At 35.5% G+C, this 27,524-nt stretch overlaps 1 protein-coding gene across 3 annotated transcripts in view; it reads right to left on the bottom strand.

Annotated features, from left to right (window-relative positions):
- Positions 1–27,524, bottom strand: part of LOC138182567 (fibroblast growth factor 18) — a 126,408-nt gene that overhangs the window by 39,178 nt on the left and 59,706 nt on the right. The gene's annotated exons all lie outside the window — the stretch shown is intronic.

The following is a 27,524-nucleotide window of genomic DNA, read 5'->3' as shown; positions in this document are numbered from 1 at the left end:
GCAGGATGATTTTTTTTTCAGAACTTTGCAGAATTTTTTTCAGTGGAGAAACACGTCGTCAAAACGTCTCTGCCTCTCCCCTCTCCCCACTCTCTCTCACTCCCCTATAAGAACAAAGCAACGCGTCACGTTGATGCGTGCAGAAAGCACGGCAAACAGCTAATGCGCTGACGAAACCGCAAATGCTCTAGAATCTAGAAGGTCAACGTTACGAGCGGAGAAAAAGATGAAAACCGTGGCAGAAAGAGATCAGGAGGTCCGCGAATAAAGGCAATTGCTGTACGACACTGTGAGAACAACGGAGAACTTGGAGCTCGGTCGAGTGCGAAAAAAGTGCGAAACGAGCAAAAAAGCTGACGTGCGTCAGACACGCAATAGCGACGCCCCCGTTGTAAATTAGCTCGCAGGAGGTGAGCGGTACGCAGGTAACTCATACGACACAGACAAAGCGGAGGTAAAAGGAAGAAAGAACGCGCACACGAGAGGCAGAGGGGAGCAAGTAGGAAGAAGAAAACATCAGAGAAAGGAACCGCGACCACCGGAGCGAAATGTAATTGTGCGTGCGTCGTCTGAACGGGTCGAGGGTCCACCCGAACCGACTAATTAAGAGCTCAGGCTAATTCAATTATAATTTATACCTCGAGGGGTGAGCTTGTAGAGAGGAACCTCTCTTCTCACCAGGTTCTAGCTACGAGCAATCAATTATCCACGGCTAAACGCTACATGTCCACCAAGCAATAATTTACAGCGATTTCGACCTTTCGTCGAAGTAGATACCTAGATGGATACCGTGTGTGTACGAACAGGATCATCCTCGCGAATGAGTATCTACGGGGGATGAACGATCGCAACCAAGAGAGGAGACTGTCTACTACTAGACGGGATTGAGACGTTCTAGGTTATTTGTTTTGAGTGCAACGCGCCCCGCCCAGCTCGTCTCGAAAGTCTTCTTTTGGCCGTGTCGTCGTTGCGTCTTCGTCTCATTCCCCTGTTTCTTCGAGACTTCTCGCATCGTTCTCTTCTTCTGACATCTCCGACGGCACGTTTTTTCTCCTCGTCGCTATTGCTACGAGAAACGACCAAACAGGACCATGTACGATATCCTCGTGTGGGCGATGCACTTAGGACAAGGCATCCTTGGAATTCTGTAGGCTTAGACATCGATGATTACAAGAGCCGATGAAATATTTCTACGCTTCCGTGTCAAGGACTTTAACTATGCCATTAGATATCTGTCAGAAGAGTCGCGGCGTAATTGCGTTAACTATTCGTTGACCTGAATTAAATGGAACGCTCGTAATTGATCGCCTCGATTTACTGGCTCGATAGACGGACGCGTTTCCATCAATTGATTGCAAATCGAATTAATGAAAACGAAGCTCTTGCTGCATGTATATACGCCTTGATAATCTCAACAAAATTCAATTATCACGTTTCTCGCTGAAGATCGATGGTTTTGAAGTCAATTTTTATTCTAGTATAATATATATGTAATATGTTAGTCTAATTCTTGTTCGATGTATTCTGTTTTTTGTTCTGTAACAAAACGAAAGAAATAGTTTAGACAATAGAGAATATCGCATTTTAAAATCGTTCTTCGTTAAAAAATGGAAAGTTTGTTTTGCCATAACATTTCACACCCAGTAGCCTTCGGATCTTTTAAACAACTTTTCCAATTTGAAAAGGTTCTTCGCCCGGAGCACAGTATTTTGAACAAACATTTCGACACAGAGAGCGACAGAGATTTAAGAATTTATTAATCATTCGAATTGTATAAATTTCTTGTAAAGTTTCCACCTTGATGTACAAGGAGATATCTTAATTAAAACCAAGTAAATGTGAAAGATCTCTCAGGAACGATGGGTAAACTGCCTTGCTCGTCCAATAAAAATTTTCCCGGATCATAGTGAAGCGGGCAGCGCGTTTCGTAACGATCGATTAAAATTCCACGTTAAAACCGGCGCTCTTACAAAATCAATCTCGAATGACACCCGCGTACTTGTTCTTGTACGCCGTAGCTCCTGCTGCTTTTTATCGCCTTACCCGCTAATCTAGCCGGCAACCACGGCACAACGACCCAATCAATGTTTTCCTGGTATATACGGTTCGAATTCCTTCGTAAAGAGAAACAAGCGAACGATTGGCCGCGGTCTAATCGTCAGAGCAAATATCGGTGTGATCGCCATCGTAGCCGTCGCCGCCGACGTCGTCGAAATGCAAATTAGGAGAAAGCTTTGCCCGTGCACGAAACAAGGATTCACAGAAATCCTCGCGTGACTCGCGTGCATCCATCAACGATTCCGGGTTCGAGCGTGTACGACGAAATATGTGAACCATTGTGTTAGAATACAAATTCTATTTAGATCCTTCCCTGATAATATGATCGATGCATTTTTAAATGCTGCAAGTTAGTTACAAAGATCTAATCTGCTTTATGCAACTTCATTATCCAAATAATAGATACTATATGTCTTTATTTAATTAATTATCATTGTGAAATGTATAATTTATGACTGTATTATATACAGTGGCTATAGAAGCTATCGATACATATCATTGTTTTCCAATGAAACGTATCTTTCACGTTTTACATTTCATTTCCATAATGTCAAATTTTTCTAATTATATGAAGATGCTACTAAATGATACTTAAAATGATGCAGAATAGAATGTGATGTGCCAATACTTCTTACAGCTACTGTATAACGCATAAAATTCATAATCTTGAATAAACGATACACATTAGGTTGCTACTTAATTCGTATTTAATTCCGTATATTGTCAATGCTGATGAATTCACGAGCTTTGTTTGTAATTCAGAGACGAATGGAAGTGTCGAAAAATGTTACAGAAGTATCGATAAACTTACGGCTTTAATATATTTAGACATTTCACTGGTCGCTATTATGTCTCGACCTCGTCCTGCAATAAATCGTGGTGCTAAACTTGCAACTGCCTTCAATGGAAATTATGCAATATACATGCTACCTTTATGAGAATGTTTACTAACTGAATGGAATATCGCGATCAGTCCAATGTTCGCGGATAATTACGACAGAGTCGATATCGAAGAAGATCGATGAAAAGGTACTACAGTGAAATTCGTTCTCGTACAAATTGCCGTCTCTTACGTTCCTCACAATTAGTCCTATTAATTTGTACTCTCCCCACCGAAGGTGTTATATTTCGAACAATTTAAGGCTAGATAAATCGTTATTGATAATACATTGCATTCAAATTCATCAGCGTAGAATAAGCTTCTTTGACAAAACAATACTACAAATGCGTGGTCCTAAAATGTCCTATTCCAATACACGCAATAATATTAATTTTAGGCTACACAAAACTAAGAGATCTTTTTCATCATCTTACTCGTCTTCACCTTGCCTTTTCTTCCAGGAATCATAAATTCAAGCTGATCTTCAAAAATCAAATGCACCTAGACGATTGTTCTCGTATCCAAACGGCACTGAAATCAGAAATCTGAAGACAGTGGCGAGATTGAAATCTATCGAAAACCAACTCACTGTAGCGTTCAGGACAGGGAAAGCGGAAATGCAAAGAGGAAACTATGGTTCTTTCGAAACGACCAGTGAATAACAAAGACTCGAGGCGCGGTGATCGCAAGTCTAGACGTTGACAAGGGGAGAAGCAAAGAGAACAGAAAAGATGTGCTTCGTGTTCCCTCTATAAATACATTTACCTTGTTTGCAGAGCACTTGTAGTTGGCGGCTTGTATTCGTGGAATGCGACTCTCTTCGTGTTTCGATCGGTTTTCTCTGAGGGACGTGTGGTAAAATTTGGTCGAGAAGAACGTCAGTCAAGGGTTTCAAGACCGTGCACTTACGACATATAGTTCGTTGGTGTTCGTTCGAAAGTTATTAACCTAATTTGAGCTTTCGTGTGTATGCGTGAGAAACATATTGCACTCCACGAAAGCACGTGCTGCACCTTGTCGTGTCCGACAAATACTTGCATTGCAAGTATACGATCGTTCGATCTTATCTTCGCTCAAAGCGAGGTTAAATTAGATTGCTACCAAATGCAAGCTAAGCATGCACGAAGATTATTATTTACGGTACTTTAATGACATCCTGCCGTGCACCACGTGCAACTTGATTATCTTTATGTTATATGATACTGATAATTATCTTTTTCATAATTAATATCATTTTAATCGTTGTTGATTGATCACAGCTGTGATAAAGATTTCTCTACGTGGTTCAGAGACAAGAATGTGCCGTTGACTTTTTTTTTAGTCAATTCGCTGGTTAATAAGTCATGCTGGGACAGGAATGATTGTGGAACAGCATTAATTGCTACTGATCGATCATACAGCGTGTGACAGATTTTATCGTCACGTGTGATTTTGCGTCTTAAAAAAACGCCTTGTTTCTATTGGAATTTTCATGAGTCATATGTGGTTCAGGACTTTGGTTATGAAATTTATAGATCTGATGCTCGTAGGAATGTAAATGCAAAGTTTATTAACCCCTTAATCTACGATTTACGTTCGAGAATGCCCGTAATATTTACGTTTGTTCCGATCATCTACTACGGGCTATGCCCGTAATATTCATGTTTGGCCCGATCATCGTACTACGGGCTATACCTGTAGTTGTAGGCTAAGAGGTTAAATAGCTATTATTCGTTAATAGCATTTCAAAAAATAATATACAGATAGAATATCTATATATTTTATGAAACAGAATGACATCTAAAATGTGTAGCAATTAACCAATAACACAAAAATGTAAGAAACAAAGAACAAGAGTATGAGAAGAACACGATAAGCCCACCTTTGTCGATATCTTGATTTCGAATTTCTTAGGTCCACAGATATAAATTTCTTAAACAATCAAATAAAGAATAATCAAGTATAAACTAAGAGAATAGGAACAAAGAGCAACATACTCTTACAAACACGATCCCGACTAACACAATCATAAATACGTCATCTAATAACCATCGTGGATGTTTGAAACCGAGAAATTTAAAATAGGCGAATAATTAATACAAATTTATTCGTTGAATATCGTAACCGAGTGTCATTTTTTCGAAACGTATTGTATGAATAAGTTATTCATACGCGAAGACCTATGGTTTCGTTAATGGAGCGGAGCAACGAGAGCAAACCGTCCTCGTGCTGCAACGACATATTATACGTTCTTCTGGCGATAATGCCTTTGGTCAATAATCGTGAAGCTCAAGCGACACGCACGTAGACGCACTCAGGAGGGCATACGAGCTCGCACAGCCTTCGCGCAATGCTAACAGGCCTTTGCGGAAAAAGTTGGCGCCAAAAATATTTACCGTCCGACGGCCACTATACGAGAGTGTGCTGCAGCGCGGATAGAGACGCGGAGAGCCATCGAAACCGCGGTTACATCGGTATTTTTCATTTTTATTATGTCATTTCTCTTGTATCAAAAATCGCTGAATAGCGGAACGATTGAATATCGAAAGAGTTCGAAGTGATTTTTTACGTGAAAACTACACTGAACTGACGTTAAAATAAAAACAATTTTATCATGTTATTTCTCTGTTGGGAAAAAGCGTCAAATATCAAAAGAGTTCGAAGCGATCATTTACGTGAAAACTACGCTGGACTGTCGTTACAATACAATCAAAAACTAATCGCAGATATACAGTTTGCTGGAAAAGGTCAACATCTTATCGTGATATCTGCTAAAGATGCACTTCATACTGGTAAAAATATCAAAGGAATAAGAACAATTGCGCGATTTCACGTACATAGAGTCTTGTAAAACAATAGCGCCAGTGATGTAACTGCAAATAAGAAAAACTTGCGTAGATAAGCATATTTTCCTTTTCTGCCTCGTGCAAAATAGAGCGGCCTTAATGACCAGTAAATTTCCAGAAGTTGTATAGCCTAGTTTCAAAGGACATGATTCACTGCAAAACCGGATCGTTGTTTCTCTTTCACCGAAATAAAACAGTCAAGCGGCAGTTAAGCAGTTTTCTGGGTCCCACTTATGTAATAATACAAATTTAATTACTGTCAATTAAATTTTTAGACAGATCGCTTAAATTTTAAATTGTTTTCGGAGAAAAATATCAGATAATAATAACACAGTACTTTAAAAGACAATTTTTGTGGATTTACAACTTGCAACATTTGCCATTTTCTTGTAATTATAATTTATATGTTTGTCTAATTAAATTTATCATAATTTTTAAGAAACTTCGTATTTTCATAAAGGAAAATTTTCAAACTGTTCAACAAACATCAATTTAGAACTGTGCGTTATTTTCATTTTCTGCGACGTATAGACGCCATTGTATTCACAGTCGGTAATCTAATCTGATAATACATGGCTGTATGTCTTCTGTACGTCTTCTATATGTCTTGTGTGGGTGTGAATCGTACACGAAACAAAGAAATAAATGAACAAAAATGGAAACAAATGGAAAAGTTAAAAGAGAAAAACTGTAAAAACGGAGCTAGAATCGTAAAATGGATTTAAAGTGATAGCTAGATAAAAGCGAATGGTGAAAAGATGTTATCCTAAATTCAGTCGAGTTGTCTTTGCAAAATCGTGCGGTCATCGATCGACCGTTATGTAAGCGTCGTACAATTAGCTATACCGGTTATCCAAACGCGCAGCTAAAGTTTTATCGAGACTGCTATCGTGACTAATAAAAGACAAGTAAGCTTCACCTGTACGATGATAGGTCGATTATCGTCTGACTGATAGAAAACTGCCATTTAAAAATCAACACTGGAACATGTAATATTAATATGTTGACTAATATAATAACAATATTTTTTAATAACGATTAATAATAACTTTCTTTTAAAATCGTTTACAGTATGTATAAAAAAATTGTTAACAATTAACATTTATTTACCTTTCCCAAATATGATTGATATCTTGTAATAAAAAAATTGTATCGTTTAATAATATATAATGACAATTAATATGTAAAAATAATCATTCTGTAACATTTAATGCAATTATTTATTATACATTTAATATGCAATATTAATAGAGAACCATTACTTTAATTTACAAAGGGTAAGCAAGCGACACGAACCCATTCCACCGTACGATATATTAAAAATATACATTTAATTACGTATCATTTATCACAGTAACAATTAGTCTTAACGGTATAAACCCTCGAATTGCAAATGAATTTATTGGTGCCATAAAAATTTTCGGCGATTAATAACGAATTTTAAAATACTTTTTATGGAAATTTATCAAGGGAAATGAATGTACGGACGATTGAAATTTATTACGTTCAATGTTTCAAAACACGGAGGAGAAACTCGCGAACAGAATGATACAATATATTCGTAAATGATCAATATTTAATCGTTCTTGTACGCATAACCGGCCTATCTTGAACAGCAATTATTCTCAATATCAAACAGCCTTTACTTTTCAATCCATGGATGAATTTACTTTGGTATAAGGCATAAATTATATACGTACACGCAAAAGTGTTACGTATAAACGTATAGGTGCAGTCCGTTACGCTGGCACGAAAGGTATATCACTGTGCTTTATCGTAGCCATTAAGGAGACATTAAGTCTCTTTACCAAGGAGAACAGCTTGACGGAAAGGGTAAAAAAGGTTCGGTAGATTTCGCTTGCGAGCAACCCTTGATATCTGCCAGTTACTTCCAATGATACGATTCGGAACGCGTGACAATGTACGAACTATTTTTTTACGCTAACATCTATCTTATCGTTATCGGTAACCTATCAAGCATCATATTATTGTCGGAAAATTCTTGTGTCCCTCTAGCTTATTAATGACGATAATCAATTTTCTAGCTAAGAATAACATTAATTACTGTACATTTGTTCTAGAGATTTACTTTTCTTCACATTTACCTATATACTGCGTTTCATAATTATTGTATTAAATTATCTAAAACTTTCCAATTCTTACATACTGCAATCGATATGATAAGCACAAATACACTATATTGTAATAGCACTTTACGAATAAAAAGAACATTTTCATGTAAAATACGTAGATAAAAATGGAAGCGATCGGTAAGATCCAAAGATATAATTGACATCGTAGATTTTAATTACTTTTAACTTCCGTAAAAGGTAATATAGAACCGGCATAGTTATATACAGAATATTTTATTATACAAAAATGGAACTCGAGATGCAATGGAGTGAAATTATAACAATAACTTGATAATGCATCCCTCTTCGTTTTCAGTAGGTTTAACTATTCGATTTTTGCAATGTTTCTAATCAGGTTTTATGTCGTGTTGCATCTTGTAGCCCGTACCTCTGTAACAAAGAATGTTACAAACATAAGTTCGTAGTAACATAAGTGGCTGAACTGTATACGCTTCACGTGAATCAGTGATTACATTCTTAGCTCTTTGCAGCAAAAGTCAGCAAAGGTAAAGAGTGGAAAGTAACAGTCGTGTAATGTCGAAGAATAATGGGAGTACCATGTCACACGAGGGCCGATTCCAAGAAAATCAATCGATTTTATGTACGTAGAGCACAAGGTAGTGTACGTACTAAATTTGCTTTTACAACGCGAACAACGTGACACCGCAAATGAATACTCAGATGCGCAAGAAAATTACGTTTACTATCGAATTGGTGGGAAGGAGCTCGAATCGATGGAATACGCCCTATTTCAAAGTATCGATAGCAAAAATTGAGCGGTGAGAGCAAACCGAAAGAGAGGCAAAGGCAGAGCCGAGAGGCACATTAACATTCCGAACATAATTCCGACATAAATATCGGCTCGTAAGATATGCAAAGTGTGATCAGCAGAAAATATCCGGCAATTACATTCACTTTGGATGCCGCCTGCCCGCAAGGTAGTTGATATAGTGCATATCGATCGGAACCCTTCTGTTAAGCGAATCGTTAGCAACATGTCATTTGCGAAACAGTGACCCTTCTATAGTATCGACATTGTCGTAAAAATAGCGGCGAGCTAGATTTTACATAAGAATATGACGGAAGCATGGTATATGTGACTTCGTAGAAAAAGACGCTGGACCTTCCTAATGATAAGTTCATAAACATAATTCCTTCAAGACTGATCAACATTTTAAGCGCTTCGATCTAAACATATAACAAGATAAATGCGAGATTATCTAAATGATCGATGGATCGAGTAAACGAAGTATCCATAATCCGCTAATTGTGTAACAATTGTGTTATTGACATTTCTAAAATTGTTTGTATTACTAGTCGTTTCTTGGATTTTATTTCTCTGGTTTGAGTTACTTTGCGATTTACTTGAATATACAACACATGCGTATGTCGTTGAGGAATGTAGAATTTAAAACAGAAAAAGAGATAAGATAGTAGAGTTTGAGACAAGTACTTTAACACAAGTAATTTAACAAAATTATGACCATTGATTGAGACCGTGAAATTCTTTGTAGAGATAATTTTCATCATTCTTTTTTTTTTAGTTTGCCTTGCGTATTATATTATTTTTAAAACTGCTTATCATATTACTTAATTATATTAAAAGTAGCTAGTTTTCTCAAACATTTTAGCACTCAAATCAATGAGTTTGTCTTTGTAAGTAGCACCTTCCAAGCTAAACTTCTTTAACGAATCTATAATGTTATAAATATATTTATTAGCAAAAGTTAATAAATAACAGCAAACGATTGTATAACGCGTACTTAAATTTATGAAGAAACAATTAAATTTATTCATATAAAAAACTAAAATAAAACAAGGGAAGCAAAATATAGTACCCTTTAAGTAGAATAAAATACGCTTTATGAGACATATGTAGTTATTTCGAAACTATTTTATCGAAGTATAAAATACTGCGTGAATTTCTAAAATATAATTGCTACTAGAACACAATTATTCGTTACCTAATAACATTGTTTATGCTTAATCCAAATTAAAACCGTGAAAGGTATAACCATAACACCGAATACTCCCACTATAGGTGAAAAGTTTATGCTACGTATGTACACGTGGTGTTATTTAATTGCTTCGCATTAATCAAACACGTGACGATAAAAGTTCATTGTGAAGTGCTCTTTTTGTAATCGACGTGTTGGCGCTTTTTAGTCTCATATCATTCCATTATTTCTCACGAAGTATGTTTTTAGCCAATTATTACACGTTTGTAACACTTTTTAAAGAAATATAACAATATTTGCAATGATCTATACCTTGACATACAATAGATATGTCGTTCTACTTGTGTCTGAATTTAATCAATTTCAATAATCTTGTCGTATAAAAAAATGTATTACCAGCAGAAGAAATAAAACACTTCTGTGATATCCATGATTATCCATTGTCGAAGTTCGACATCAATTCCTACATTATAGTTCACATCGAAGAAAACTTGGAATTCGTTGAAAACGTTCGACGAATTTCGAAGATCAGCTTTCGTTGTCACGTCTGGAAAAAGAGTAGGGTCGCCGACGGACAAGATATATGAAGAAGCGTGATGTGGAACGAGGAAAGGCGGCATCGGCCGCATAAATAACGAGTTGATCGTCACGCGTGGCAATTCCGGTGGACGTTACACCGATACCGGACCGCACTCGGTGCAACAATTTTCACTGCCGATGGAACACTATGATTATCAGTTGCAGTACTGATATATTGTTGCGGGAGTTATTATTCTCTGATTGAATATGTAATTGCAATCTGGTTCGTGCGAAATAACAGCCCATTAAGCATAATCTCGCACGAAAAACTGTTCGATCGTGCGTAAGGTATTGTGAAATATCCTTTTTCGATACTTCAGCCGATGAGACGTCGCAGACAGTAAACCGCAATATGCCTTTGCCTTAAAATAATTTGTAATTTTCGATAATTCCTTCGACACTGAGAGTTCTGAAGTTTCTTTATCGCGATGTTCCTTTTAAATATACTTTTGTTATATCGTGATCTATTCAGAGCATATAGTTTTTCCACTTTAACGAGACAATATTAAGCTTACTTACGGCTTTTAATAAGATCAATAACATTGATATAGAATATGATAAAGTGAAATATAGAAGTGATAACATGAAATAACGAACGATATGATATAAATGTTTATAATCGAAGATAAAAATGTACAATTGCATTATTACTCGACAACATAACATTTCAGCGAATGTTTAGCTATAGAATGTAACTTCATCGTATATTTAACTGAACTGTGCGTATTTGATTTCGTTGAATATTTATCAACTGCAATACCTGTGTTACATTTCAACTTTGCTTTTGAAATTACAATAGCTTCATAACGATGAAATCATAAAATAGCGGTAACGTTTTTACGAAAAATCCCAAATTTATGAACTTAAATTTACATATTCATATACTTCTTTTTTGTTAACCTACATGCACACTGTATGATAATATATTTAGAAAATACTGTTTCAAGTTGCAGGCTCTTTATCGTCGAATATCGTACCCGTTTTTTCATTTATGTCACGATTAAATCTATCTCATCGTATACTTAATCATAATTATTGTTACTGTTTAGTAATAGCAGCGTCAATAGTTCGACTTGTTTCAATTAATACGCTTAATTTCCGATCAATAGGTAGGCAATTATTCAGTTTTGATAGGCAATAGCAGTTTTACGATTATCAATTATAGCCTCGACACATCGTTATTAGGATTATTACTGCTTGATCGAATGCGCAGTTGTGCTATAGTGAGTTCGAAATAACGGCCCATTAGAGTTGATCACGCGCGAAACGAAGGCGCGAGATCTTTCTCCCGACCCTAATCGATCGGGCTATTAATCCAAGCGAACAACAGGCCCACGAATATCTCCAAAATGTAACCTCGAATTTACCGAACATGTTGGCGTGGAAACGCAAACACGGGAACCTCATCATAGGTGGTCTTTCTACATAGATGATCCTACAAAATCATTTAACACTCATACTCCTGCAACCGTACGATGTCACTGGTTCTTCTAGTTAGCGCTTTTTCCTTCTATTTTTCCTTTGCAAGCTTTACGTGACATTTATCTATTAATCGAGTAATTAACTTGATCACCATGTCTTGCAAATCATGGTGCATGTGCTCGTTAACTAATCTACACTAATACGTAACGTACAGTTTATTTTAATACTTCTAGAGATCTACATACATGGAATACCTTCCATTTTGATAATTTTATGTTTGATAAAAGCATATTTACAAAAATTGTATCGATTAAAAATATAAATTCATAGGAATTTTTGTCGATACTTAGGATTTCTTCATAACTGTTATTGTACATAACGTTTGATTAAAAAAGTTGGACTTTCTATGATCCAATCTGTCCACGTTCAATTAATGTCCATCGATATGTATGAGTATAGCAGATGATACACCGTAGATACTTCAGAGGCACTCTATAACTACAAGTCGAGGCCGCCCGCGTCGTGAACTCAAGATGTTTGTTTGGTTTTCCCACGAAGAATGCCGTGAAGCACACTCGAAACTCAGGGGACCGTGCACGTCAAGTATCCAAGAGTTTCCAAGACTAGATACTTCGATCGTCATCGTTGGCGATGTCCTGGAATCGAGGTGCAACGAACAAGGTACGAACCAAAGTACCGTAACCCAGGGCATTTCCAATTTCAATGAGAAATATCATGCTCGGTTCGTCCATAGGTAAATTACATAAGCCTGGTAAACATCTTTCTTAATAGATTTCAACAAGATAATTGTATGGAGATCTCGAATAATAATCTACAGTACATTTTGATCAAAGTTGAAATAACAGTAAAATATAGTTCTATAATCATTGCCGATCGTCTTAGTAGATACAGGTAGCAGATTTTTCATCAAAAAGTGATGTAATGTTGAATAGAAGAAACACATTACAATTTATTGAGTATAGTACAATTTAAAAGCCATTTTATTTCCATTCAATTATTCATAGGCTTAAATTTCAAACTCTTTGCCTTTTTACTTGTTTGCCACTTTATTATTCATTTTTTAAGTAATTTGTCTTTTTCATATTTCTTTATATTCCATTATATTTTATGGTATATTGGCGAATATACATAGGAAAATTTAACAAATATATTCTCTGCAAACTACATTCATCAATTTTTAATTTAACAATAGAGATGTTCAGAAACCAGCGAGATAGAATAGAATGTAAAAGAAGGCGAAATAATACACTTGAAGTTAAATCTGTGTGAATCTGTATTAGAATGTGATAACTGAAACAACAGTTCCACAAATACTCTTGCCAACGTCTTAAAAATTACAGCCAGGCTGTCTGGTAGTAATACCCCCTGTTATCTTTCCACATGATATTTACAATACTGCTATCTCCCTAACAGTTATGCGAATATGAACATTACTTTACACTATTGTCGTTTAAATCCTACACGTATATCATTGTATTTGATAAATTAAATCTTCAAAAAGTAAAAGATTTGTAGAAGCGGGATACTTTAAGGCGAAAAATATAACGTGTACGTAGATATTATGAGCACATCTTTTAATTGTACGCATGTATACGATGCACGTGTTCAAGTTTTAAGTGGTATTGTGGACTACTTGTAGTCGATAAGGGATCGTTGGTAGAGACTAATTCAATAGACGCAAACTCATGAATTTTTTAAAACATTGTGAGGGGTCGACGGCTCTGTAAGTCGATACCGCGGCTCGAATGCCACGGTTTGGTCTTCGCTTTACTTGGAACTACCTCGGCCTCAAAGTACCTTCGATTTTTTATTGTCAGTGATGTGTAAGTTCATCGATTGTTATTTTTGCTGCTGCAGCTGACAAATTTTCCAGAGATACTATTTATAACGTTTGCAAATTTTTATTATTTAGTGTATATTTTCTTTATGCAAGTAATGACGATTTCACATCTATTACGTGTATCAATGTAACAATGTATTTTTCATTAAAATCTGAAGAAAAAAAAAAAGTAGAATGTAAGCGTCTCTCTAATAATTCTCAATAACCGATGACTTTCTAATAACTTCACGGGTGAGATAATTGCGCACAGGTTTGCTAAATAGAGAAGCGCTGTACAATTCTCGATAATATTGATAGGAATGAATTCAGACATCAATCTTCCTTTAAATATTTAGCTTCTCGATCACTGACCCGTCTCAACGAGATCGTCATTGTAAACGCGCCATTCCAATCACGTGGTGTGGCTCCAGCAGCACTGGATGCAGAGCTTATAACAGCAGCAACAGCAGTTCAATGTAGCTGACCGATGCGATACTCGCCTTTACCACCAAACGAGTACGATAACACACTTGCCTTGTTATCGTATCTGCATCGTATTTCCAACCCAGACGATTTCTGATATCAACGCGAGCCTACATCGCAACATTTTTCCCACTTTCCTTCTTAATTTTATCTTTACCTATATATTGTGAAGTTTGTGTTTACTATGCAACTTAAGAAGGTCCTCGCAGTTTTAGAAGATCGAAAACCCTTAAATTTTTATCTTATTTAATCATTAAATTTAAAAAGTCTTTTAATTTTTCGGAAATTTTAATTAATAATAATAAGTCTTCTACGTAAAATTTAAAAAATGGCGAGAAATATTGTGCCTTTGATAAGGAATGTTTTTAGCTGTCTTTTAATACTTCGAGTGAATTGTAAAACTTGTCCACTACACAATGGGTGGATTAGTCCTGGTGGACAATCTTCATCATCGCCACGATCCCCGGACTTGATGCCATCAGATTACTTTCTACTTTTACGTTTATAGAAAATTTCGATATGAAACATTCTTTTATGAAGGAAATACTTTAAAAACCACCCGAGTATGCAAAAAGCCATTCAGAATTTAAAAATATCATTGCGAAAACAACTGACAATTCCATATTAACTAGGACAAAAACTTTCGAAATCATAAAAACGTAGAAAGTAGGAACACAGCGTAAAATCCCATAGCAAAGAAACTCCTCTTTGAAACGCGCATTGACATCCTCGGTTAACATTGTTCGATCGTAAAATCTGTCTCGAAGAATTTTCTTTTGCGTTTCTGCGGTACTCGAGAAGGCGATAGCAGTAGCAGCACCAGCTCGGACAACTGGAATTTTTATCCCGGTAGCACCGTTCTTCAACGAGTTACGTGACGAGGATTCTGGGTTCGACGGCCGACAAGGGATTGCAGAGGTAGGAAGCAAAAGCCGGGGCGAACCCGGACAAAACAAGACACGGGGAACTCGCGACAAGTCAGCGGAATAAAGTTTTCTGAACGGCGGCAATAGTGGCGCCCGGAAACTTACGAAAACTGGAAGTGTCCCTTGGACTCAGGTTACTACGTTTTCTCGATGAGAGCCAACGGCCAGGAGGGGATGAAAGGGGCAAGAGGTGAACGACGATGGAGGCAATACTCTAAAACTCTAAACTAAACTGAAGTCGATGGCCGACGTTCTAGAGATGAGAATTCGCTGTAGAAAGAACGTTAGAGAACGACGATCGACTTGCTAAGTTCAATCTGTAAACAGAATTTTCTATAATGGGAAACTGTTACATCCTGAGTAATAATTCTCGCTAGTTTCAATGGAAGCGATGGTGGAAACGAGAACAGTGGATATGCAAATTTTTACTGAAACACACTAGTAAATGGTGTTTTATTATAAACCGCTGTTCAATGCGAACTACCAATTATAGAAGCAGGATTATAATTATAACGAATATTTATTCTGCAAGAGTACGGTGCATCCTTTGCTTTTTGGATAAAACGAATTTTTTGGTACATTTTTCAGAAAAATAAGAATATTATGAAAATATTTATTTATTGCGTTTAAGGAAGTCATTATTTCTTTCAAAATCCTGACGTGCTGCAATCTTTTGAAATCCTAATATGCTCCAAATTTTCTATTAATGCTGTACCTCTATTAAATTGTTTAGTTATTCAAAGTGTCTTATCTTCCGAATTGTTGGAATAAATGAAATTGTACGATATATATATTATAATAACGTAAAAATAAAAAATAAGCGACAAATGAAATTTGCCAAAAACTTTTATAGATAGAAAGATATCAATATAAACTTTAAGTCCTTCTACCAATCTTGAAAAATTACTAGCTAAATACACGCACACACACATACACACCCACTCAGAACGTTGTGATCAGTGCGTCAACGTTGATATCAAGGTATCGATATGGACACTTCAAGAGAAACACTGATATAATCTATTGTTACAATTTCATGTCTCTCGACGATAGCGAACACTTCGATAACTAAGCCCCACACAATTATATATAGATACAAGAAATATATTCGCCTAGTGGAAGATTAGAGTGAACTAAAAGAAAAGAAATACCTGAAACAGATATAAAAAGAGCTTCAGAATGTTGAAGCTTCACTATCGCGTATTACGAGTTCAAAAAGGGTTTGATATATAAATAATAAACAGGGAAACATTTTGATCTATTTAATTTTATATTAAAATAATGTAACCAGCAAGTGCAACCGAAAGATTGATGAAAGCCACTCCAAGCCATCAGAAATAATATAACGTTTTTCGAAAAGTAATATAAGAATTATACGAAACGTAGGAAATGATATGCTTATGATTCGCTAAAAAATAACGAAAATCTGTGCAAAATGTCAAGAACTTTACGATATCATATATTAAAAAATTAACCGCTAATCTTGGCTCCGCCGACCTTCTTATTTCATCTTCGACATGGCTGTCATCACTCTTGGCATCCCATTAAACTTTCACGACATAAAAATTAATTGCTGGCAGGGCAGTCGCTGCAGAAGACACTCGTTAGAGGGTCCTGAGATCCCAGTGACGTCAGGCATAGTAACGAGGACATGGGGGCCGACTTTCATGTCCTGTTCTCTACCCTTATAGAAGGTTGGCATGCATGGTGGTAGTCGATTCATCGAGTGGATCCACGACTCCCCGTCCCGTTCGTGCTACTTGGCCGTTCATTGTGATTTACACGATCATTAACGATACCGACCACCAGAGAAAGAGAGATTTACGCCGTTTCGGGGGAAACAGCTGTCTCTCGAGGATTATACCCAGGCCTATCTCGAGGAACAGGGCACATATGAACATTCACCAACTAAATCTTTTACGAGTGGTCTAGCTCGTTATTCCTCCAACCGAAATGATGCTCTCATCATCGACTTTTTATCTAGGCTATCAGGACCGTTTTGTACAGCAATAAACGATTCGTAGCTGGTCCTAGTTTATTTCAACGTATAAATCTAGCTTTATGACAATCTTTCGTATACGTCTTATTAATTGAGATATCGTACAAAATGATAATCTGTTAACCGAGTCGGCGGCATATGGCAAGAATCTTTTATGGCCACGAAATTAAAAGCTAATTGAATAACTAGAATTATTGATTTTTATATAAAATAGGTAAATAATTAAAAAATTTAATATCATTCATTTGGATTGGTTTGGTCGATCTGGAGTTACTAAAGACCAGAAAACTATACAAGAAATAAGGGATCCTTAATAAAAATATTATGTCTAAGTGATTGGCAACCTGAATGGCGAGTTAACGTGTCCTCTCCGGGTTGGTTGTTAACAGGTTAATATTAGAGCAAATCTATAACGATCGACCAATCCATGTTTATAAATATCAAGAAAAGATATATAAGAAATAAACGATTTAACTAAATACTTTCGCTTATTAAAGCAACAGTGAATCTTTTAATTACAGACATCTTTGTACAAGAGCATATAATCTTCCTTCGTAATGTGATACTATTTGTAAATCACACACTGGTTATTCAGATTACCAGCGAAAGGTGTAACGTATCACAGAGGTAATCTCTGGTTTCTCTCTTGCCGGCTCTTCTTGCTCTCGTCCATGGAATGGGCTGATTGACTTTTTAATTGAACCACCGCGTCAGGCAATTACTATGTACTTGTCTTCCTTCTGTTCTTCTTGCATATGATTTATATGCACGACTATCATATCGGTATGTGTCTTTAACTTGTTTTGGTATTCTTTTCAACGATTTACCAGAATCAATTTCTTTATATACGCACAATTGTTAACGATCGCATGTAATACGAATTTTATCCATCTAAAAATATTTCGGAAAAGAATAATTTATTTTGGATCAATTAGGTAAACTCGTAATTAATAATCGAAAAGTACGATTAGATTAATTTACAAGTAATAATGGGAAATAAAATTACACGAAAGAATTTAGAAAATTGAGAGAAAAAAAAGGGGAATCCTTGAAACTTAGCATGTGAAAAGTTTTAACAATAATTTGGCGACGAAAAGAACACACAAGGAATCTGATGAATCAGTCAGTCAATGTATCCCTTCCTGGAAGTAGCACGGCGCATCAATCGGTTATTAAGGATGCAAGGCGTGTCCGTAGATCACGATATACTGGCAGGAAGATAATTTATTAGATTATACGCGATATCTTCTCGGTACAGGTATAATAAAATCTATAGAATGCAATTTTATACATGTTTAAGCTATAATTAAGCAATCTTATACACCGGTATTAAAATATTTCGTTTTTAGAAACTCGACCTTTTTGTTTGAACAGCAATGTACTCTTAACATACATACTTTATATGTAATTTTGAAACCGCTTTATTAAATGCTAAATATTTTTGCTCATGTTGATTTTTAGCTGTCAAATAAGAATTTATTATTTATTATTTTATTATAGAACTTCAATTAATGCCTATAAAAGAAACTTCCGAACTTTTTGACAAGAATCTTTCTAGTAGAATTCTGCTGTGAGAAAGTTATAAAATCCTTATCTTTTGGTGATTTCTTCATGTATTTCTGGGTTATCTTCATATATGTCGTCATTACGTATAGTTATTATGTATACTTATTATATCAGGTTGTCCCAAAAGTGTCTTTCTTCTACAAACATGCCTTTCTCAACAATGCATCTTTGTATGAACATGATACCTGATCTGTCAAATGTTATGGTTTTTATCTTAATAGAACAAAATGGATCAGACATAATTCAATTAAATAATATAAAACAAAAAATGTTGTGCATCTACTGTTTTTTTGTAAAGCGAAAGAAACTTTTGGGACAACTTAAAAGATATACATAATTCATAAAGCATAATTTATGGATTTGTAGCAAGTTAAGACATGTGTTCAAGCGATAGCCCAATCTTTTGCATTTTTGTGAAGTATTTTATAATTTTTCGTAACTCCTTGAGGGACGAGACACATCCACTCTATTCAAAATTTTCCACAACTCTAATAGGTATCCTAACACTTACTTATGTATACGTACCCGTATCTTTTATTTTACCCGTAACATTTTCAATAACCACTATGACAAACAAGGATATTTCTACGATTCCATTCCAATTTTAATGAGTGAACTTAAAGTGCAAGCAAAATTAAGTTTTTAAACTTGCAATGAAAAAGATTACTGAAATTATTGTACTATTACTGCATAAAATTTATACACGTAACAGATCTATACATATATAACTATGATCGTGCCTATTATTCTTTAAAAATATTAAATTTAATACCAGCGAAAGAAATTTATACAATAATTTGATTTTCCTGAATTTTAAATTAATCTGTTATTGTATCTGTATAACAAGTTCCCTCGTTGCAAAATAAAATACTAATACAAAATAAAGGTATATATACTTCACTGATCAAAATCAGACTCTATAAATCTTTCTCACTCAATTCAAGACTAGCATAAATTCTCGATAAAGTAATAAAATCCCGCGAAGGATGGTCTACGGGTATACGAAATCGATATACGATGCAATAAAGAAACAGAAAATATCGGCTCGTAGAACTCGTGCGAAAGTTTTTTGCGCGTGAGATGGACGCGACAGCGGCAGACGAGCTGTTCCACGAGACACGTGGAAAAAAGGGTGTCGCATAATCGATCGCGAGAAGTGCTTTACGTATTTCCCTGTCGTCTATCGGAGAACAATGAGTCCTGCCACGCGAGCGCGTGGGCAGAAAAGGCGAACGAACGGTCCCCATTATTTCGCGAGGGTGGGAACGACGCACGGTCGCCCGTGCGAACCTAAGCGCCCGTATTCTCCCTCCTTCTCTTACATCTTTTATATTTTATACGAACTCGAGCACCAGCTTCTCCATATGCTTCTTTGCGGCGAAAATCTTGGATATTTCCCAGGGAGGCGACATTAAAAGTGCAATAGCCCGATCTCAATGCGGCCTCGACGTTCGGTTAACGACCGTCAGAAATGGCCGCATTTTGGCTCGTCTCTGCCGACTCTGGCTAATAACAAGCGAAAAAATGGAAAGATTCGAATGGACGCGGCAATCGTACTCGCGTCATTTGCCCGTGGTTTTCCCGTTTCCGGTTCGTATCGTTCGAGATCCATCAACGTAGATCGCGATTGTTAACCAGAAAACCGTATTGTGAGCTTTGTAAGCTGAGGGCTGGCTGCTCTTCTCCGCGTCTTTTGTGCCCCCGGCGATTCCACCGAATGCATCGATCGTTCTCTCCCTTGCTTTCATACTCCGAGATTTATTTTCCCGTTCGATAACGCGCTTTGCGCCACATTACATCGGACGTTTGCTCAAAGTAAATTACGTTTCATTATGTTTGAGGTACTTTCTATACGACAAACGATCCTTGGCCTGTGTGATATTATCCTTTAACTCGATTTCTGCTGTCCTTTAGTTGTTTAGTTAGAATCCTTTGAAATGTGCAGCGTATGTAAGCGTGTTTGAGTTTCAGGCTTGATTTATGGAACATTTGGATTATGAATATTTAAATAAACCTTTGAAGTAGGGTAACAACTTTCTATTCGACATTTTTTGCCTAGTATAGAATAGAGACTCAAATTGTCAAGTGAATTACCCAACATTTCAGAAAGTCAAGTTTCAAATACAATATTTAAAATATTCTATATAATGTTAAACATTCTTTTTATTTTGTGGTTAATCACAATATTATTAGGGACAATATTATTATGTACGGAAGATGAACATTATATTAACTTGTTTCTTGATAAACATTATTGTTATTTCTCATCGCCTGTTCCATTTAAAAAAAAAACATAGAATGAATTCAATCTCTAATTTCAATTTTTAATTTACATCATAATAAGCCATAGTCTGTGTAATAACGAAATTTACTCTGTACGAAACATATATGTGTATATTACATGTATACGTTATATATACCAAGACAGCTAACATCGGACAGATTTAACGACACTATCCATAAATATCACCTTCGCTTAGAGAAGGAGTAAAAGCAGAAGTTATAGAGATCTGTAAGCAAGAACCTATGAAAAAGGAAATATAGCGTGAAACGATGAATCCAAGTATAACATACGGGTGAAAGTAAATACACGTAGTATAAGCCAGTCGACCGCCCAAGTGGCTCGTTGGGAAAAATAAGAGTACCACCTTGTACCCGCTAGTTAGTCTTCCTCCCGCGAAAGCGGCACTAGCAGCTGTTGGAAACCGCGCGCGTAATTTCGAAGGATTAGCCGTTACCTTACACCGATTCGACTTGTACGCCCCGTAACGAACACCGAATGTAGAAATACCCTGAGCCAGCGCACTACCTTGCCTCATGCACTGCTACCTGGTAGCACTGGTAGCATTTAGCCGCTAGCACACAGTGGCGGGAGCCCGCTCCCGACGTTTGCCTCGAGGTCGAAGCTCAATCTGACGCGAGAGCCCTGGCGCCGATTGCCACACCGTGAACCATGCGCGAATAACTTAAACACTGTGAACAATCGATTGCTCGCTTGCTCGTTTCTCATCGAATATTGCGTCACCGTTGATGTTAATTGCGAAATCTTCAGATAATACGTATTATCAAAATATTTGGACGATCTCTTATCCCTTGAGCAGACGTATCTAGGACAAATATGTATGTGGACTTATTAAAATCTTAACATGGCGATTGGGATGTCAGATTAAGTATGAATTGTCGAAATACCGTTTCCAGTGATTTCTACATTATTCGAAGCATGTCGTAATCTGTGATTATCTAAGACAGTGGATTTGTCAATTAAGTACATATCGTTGATTTTCTACAAGAGTACTTGCCAAAAATGATGGACATAAGAATAGTGTTATAAGTAAATCTATTTGAAATACGAGGCTTGAAATAGAAGATTATTAGTAACTCGGTCATTTGACGATAAAAAGATCTGTTTCTTTTATAATCTAGGTAACAGTGCTTGTGTCATGAGGATTTTTAATAAAATATCGTTTATATATATATTGTTTATTATTAGAAAAAGAAACACTCTTTGAACTTCGAAATACTTCTTATAAAGCATAATTTTATTAGCAAAATAATTACATATTCGTCTTAAGAAATAATTTAATTTTAATGTTGGTTTTTGTATATACTTCAAAATTGACAATTTTTTGGGAATGTTGGGAATGTTTGGGAATGCTGTTGGTAAAACCATAATAAAAATTCGTAAATTTTCAATCGAAGCTATTTTGAAATAATCACTTGACCGAACAATTTTGTTTGAAATTGTATGCAGATTATTGAGTATACATTAAATCTCTAAATTTGTTTGACTAAATCATTGGATGAATAGATGACCTTCTTGCTAGTTATAAGCTCTTTATATTCGCTGATCTCAGCCCAAGGCGTTGCACGTGCTATCGTTTGCGGTATTGAAATGTACAACCTGAACGTATGCGTTTGGCCGTGTCACTCTTTCAAACGCTCCCCCGTGTAGTCTAGAAACGCGTGCTTATGTGCATGAAGGGAGAATGAGTACGCGCGATACGCACGGCGCGGCGCGTTAAGTTACTTTCATACCGTGTTTGTTACGTGGCCGTACTCTTTCAAACAGCGTTACGGAAATTCCTATTAAACAACGATGATGTTAGGTCTTTGTTAGAATTCTTGCTCTTGTCAATTTATTTAAAGTAATGTCCAATAGGTAGATATTTGAGAAAAAAATCATCAAATAAAATATAGAATATAAAAATGTTTACATTTCCATTCATTTACAGTTTCTCTTAAAATGATTTTGTGCATGAAAAAGCTGCCTAATAGAGGATAACTTTACCTTTTCTCGAATGCCAAATTTCTTTTCAACAACTTTCATATAGATTAATATGAAATAAATTTATTATTATTCTCATTATATGTCTTCATTATTCACGATTACTAATAATGACATTTCCAGATTTTTATGAACATTGAACAACGTGATTCATATTAAATTTCTTCTTCCCTAATATAGTTTGATAAAATTTAATAAAAAATTTAATGAATATTCATCAAATTCGAACTTCGAAAAAATTAGATTTTATATTCACCAACCTAGTAAGTGAATTAAAAAAACGAAACATTGAAAGAAATTATAGTTATGTATAAATTGAAACCATCTTATCCCCATTTATTAGATAACTCGGATACATGGACAGGTTTTTTGGTAATCGAGTATAAGACGAAATATTTGGAATTCTAGGGTATCGAAGAAGGGATGACAGAAACCAATGGAGCCTGTAATAGCGTGGCAATAGCTTGATCGGATGGCTGCTTCTACACGTTTAATGTCTCCAAGTAGATAACTTAGCTGATGTTACTTATTCGTACACCTGCTACGAAAAGAGAAATACCACTACCCATAAACGAGAACCTTTACTTAACACATTATCGAACCTCGTAATTGACCAAATTACTGATAAGAAATTGCCGGTCGATTTCTGAGAAAATCAGTCCTGTACTCTCGTGCCTTTCCTAACCGAGTAAGAAGCAGCAAAGTGCTTGACTTCGAGTCGGAGGTTGAAACAACGATAAAGGTAATGGATCTTCTATTAGAGCACCGAATAGGTTTAGAAAATCTTTTACTCGCCACTTTCCATTCTAATCACAGATCGAGAGACACTACTCTTTGGTATTTTTACCTAAATGACACCTAAGTGAATTAGGAACTTATTAAATCGAAAAGATACAGATTTCGAGAGAAAAAGAAAAAAGAAACGCTTATGGGCCTTCTCGGGTTTCGATTGCTCACATTTTCCTTCTCACCAGATTAGTCGTCACTGAAATTAAACGATCGTCTGACAATGTTTTACTAATTGTGGCAAATTTCTTGCAGTAGTTTTTGCACTGTTTTTTAGTACTTACTACGCCGTAACAAATATAATTTATGACTAGACATTAATTTGTGAGTAAATTAAACAAGTATAACTATAAATACATATTTTTATGAGTTTATACGAGACTAAAGAAATAAAGCGTAAATGAAATTTTGAGACATAGAAACGAGTGCTTTACTTTGGCCATTTGTTTACTTTTATCTCATGTAAATTCCGTATATTTTCATGAAATATAATTTAAGTTTTCATTAAGTGCATAAATATTCGTACCCTATTTATAAAATTATTAATCGATATTAATATAGATTCAATAGCAATCTGAGTACGAGGTCACTTGGATAATATTATTTTCATATTGCAATTGTTATGTATTTTGCATCGTGATATCGTGGTTCTACTGATTCTGGAAATTTGAAGGGAATGTTGGCACGCTATATGCTCACAATGCTCAAATCTATTTGACGAAGTCTTACCGCTATAGTATTCGATATCAATCCGTGACACGAGGCGGATAATATCGTTACCGCGACCTTGTTTTCCCTGATTGGATTGCCCTCGTACTTGTATCGGTATAGGCTACTATTCGATATACTCTATCGGAAAGAAAGAAAATGCTAAGACCTCCAATTCTATCAATCGTGATTGAGATCTTAGTTTATACTATATTTCAATTGAAACTTTATATCTGTGACTTAATCATACTTTCTAAGAATATTATACTTTTATACTTGCCATTGTGATAATAGATATATAATACTATATAATTACTGGATGTTATAATCTTGTGATAACATACCACAAATACTAACCTTAAACAAATAAAACATATTTTGGAAGAAGTAAAGCAAAATTCGCTCAAAATTCAATATGCAAATTTGCTTTATATTTACAAACTCAATCGGCAATCGTTATAACTATACTTCCTAATACTACTGTTTCCACTTTTTACCTACTTAGAAAGGTCACAATGTAAATTCTGCGTGCATAACATCAACATCAATGCTATGTGTTATGCAATTGACGAAACTATTCGCAATACTGCAGAACAAGGTTTAAAGCGTTGCACTTCACATATTCTTGCGACGCACGTCAATAATGGATCGAAGTGCATCATCGATCAATACAACCGGATTTACGTCCGCTAAAATCTTTCTTGTGTTCGCTTGTTATTCATCTTAGCACATGTGTCGCCAGGATTTGAAACGTTCGCGTGTTTGTAGCGTGAATTGAGCTTCATTACGTTCATCACGTCATATTCGTCGAACATTTTCACTATTCAGATCGGTAGCCGAGGAAAATTTCGTAAGAGTTGGATGTTTTGAAATTAATCTAGCATTTCCTTTTACATCGATCGTATTAGATCGAGCGTACGCTTGATTTTAACACTCGTTTGATTTTAACCGTAAGCGTTTGCTATCCTGCTAGAAATATAATATATCGAAAGAGCCATTAAAAATAACGCAGGGTAATTGGAAGCAAATGTAATTGACCGGTTTGTTATCGTCGACATACACGAGGTGGAGACTGATTACGTTATCAAAACATGTGTTCAATATGTGTAAAAATAACATTTGACCACCTATTGCTAGAGAATATAGCGTTGGCCAAATATCAGACAGATTTATATTGTATGGTGGTCAATGACCAATTCTCTTCTAATAGCAAAATAGATAACATTAAAAAGAAAGATTAGCAAATTGTCGCAATACCATTTTCTTCTGATTTTCAAATATTTATTTAAGATATTCTTCTGTATTTGTCTCAAATGCTTTAAAGAATTAAATAATAAATCTTTATAAAAAAATATATATTAAAAAAAAAATTACGACAATAATTATGCAGTATTATCGATTATCACAATTTATAGGATACGTAAATAAAAATTAAGTATTCTCATTTTCACGTGTCAACTAAATGATGAATTAGAGAAGTAAATTAATTTATTTCTATAGTTGAAGTAATAATTACGATTCTATTAGACACTATATATGGCGATTAATGAATGTACGTAACTAAGCTATTGTAATTATTTTACAAAACTGTGTCACGCAAATGTTTTTGAATTTTTGTTTTATTATTACTGATTTTACAGATAAATGAAACTGAATTGACCATATAAAATCAGAATCTCGATAAGGAATTGCACAAAGCTAACTATACATGCTATCTTACTGGACAAAAGAGAACTGTTACAGCAAGCGGGTTTTTGATTTATCATTCCAGAAGAAAGAAGAAGGAAGAAGGTTCAAAACGGTTTGCAGCAATCGAAGATTAGTCGAGATGTCGGAAACGGAGGAAGATAGAGCAAGAAAGAGATAAGAAGGGAGAAATACAGAAGAAAGTAGAACAGTAACGAGCGTGAGAGTCGGATAGTCTATGCGATCGTTGGTTAATCTAACGAGTCTCATTCAGAAAGCATTTTAATTGCGCGTTTCGCTTATCTAAAATATGTTGGCTTATCGTCGACGTATCGTTTGATTTTTCAACTGACAATTCATCGCTTTTGATAACCACCAAAGAAACAGAATTCCATCATCTTCATAGGTTGCATCCGATCGAGGATCTACGGATTGCTACGCTTTTATCCGTCGCGTCGGTCACGTAAAATTAAACTTACGCTTGTTCTTAGAAGACTTGTACGATATCTTGGAGAATGGGAGATTAGAACACGTGACAGATCGATGGCTTCAAAATAAATATCTTATTGAAGTGGCATTGTATCAAAGATTTGAAAATTTCTAGATACGTATGAATACCATCTGCCGAAAAATAAATGAATGAATATTATGATAAACAATTTTTTTTTATTTGAATATTCTTTAAGAATCGATATTTAGATAAGATTCTTTCATAGAGTAAATATCGGAATTATAAACAATCCACTTATTTAGAAAAATGTAATATTATGCATCGAGAATATGGTAATCTAAGAAAATTATGATATTACAAGAAAATATCTGTTTTCATTTCTTTTCGGATAAAATCAGGATTATTAATAATTTTTAAGTAATAACGAAATTTCACAACTAATGTATTTTGGATCTAGCTGGAAGATATAAACGCGTCATAAAATCTCCTATAATTTAACTTCAACCCTCAACTTTCAATTAGTTAAATTAAAAGTATTTTGAGTTTGACTAAAGTAAGACAGAATTCCAATAATGAAACATTTAACAGATTTCGATCACTAACACTATACTCATAGAATGTTCAAGAAGTACGAACAATGCATCAGCTATGAAACGCAGTGCAATCTTTATAAGAGCTCACATCGAACACGACATAAAGTCTCGTTTTATATAACTTCACTTTCTCAATGCGTGTCGTAGAACGGGAAATATTAGTTCCACGTTACACGTCTATTTGCATGGTTTGTAGACTGTATCACTAGTTCCTAACACTTCACCCCCTGCCAGCTAAAGTACCGTTATCCAAGCATACACAGCTCGACCAAGTTCCCTCTGGCGTTAAACGCGTTCCTCGCGCAAACCTCTAAAGATGTTCGCTTTCGAACGAGCAAAAAAATGGT

This window comes from Bombus flavifrons, chromosome 8 (genome assembly GCF_040668555.2).
Source record: "Bombus flavifrons isolate JBK064 chromosome 8, iyBomFlav1_principal, whole genome shotgun sequence".
Lineage (NCBI taxonomy): Eukaryota > Metazoa > Arthropoda > Insecta > Hymenoptera > Apidae > Bombus > Bombus flavifrons.
The sequence above is the reverse complement of the archived record's forward strand: the minus strand, read 5'-3'. Positions and strand labels throughout refer to the sequence as shown.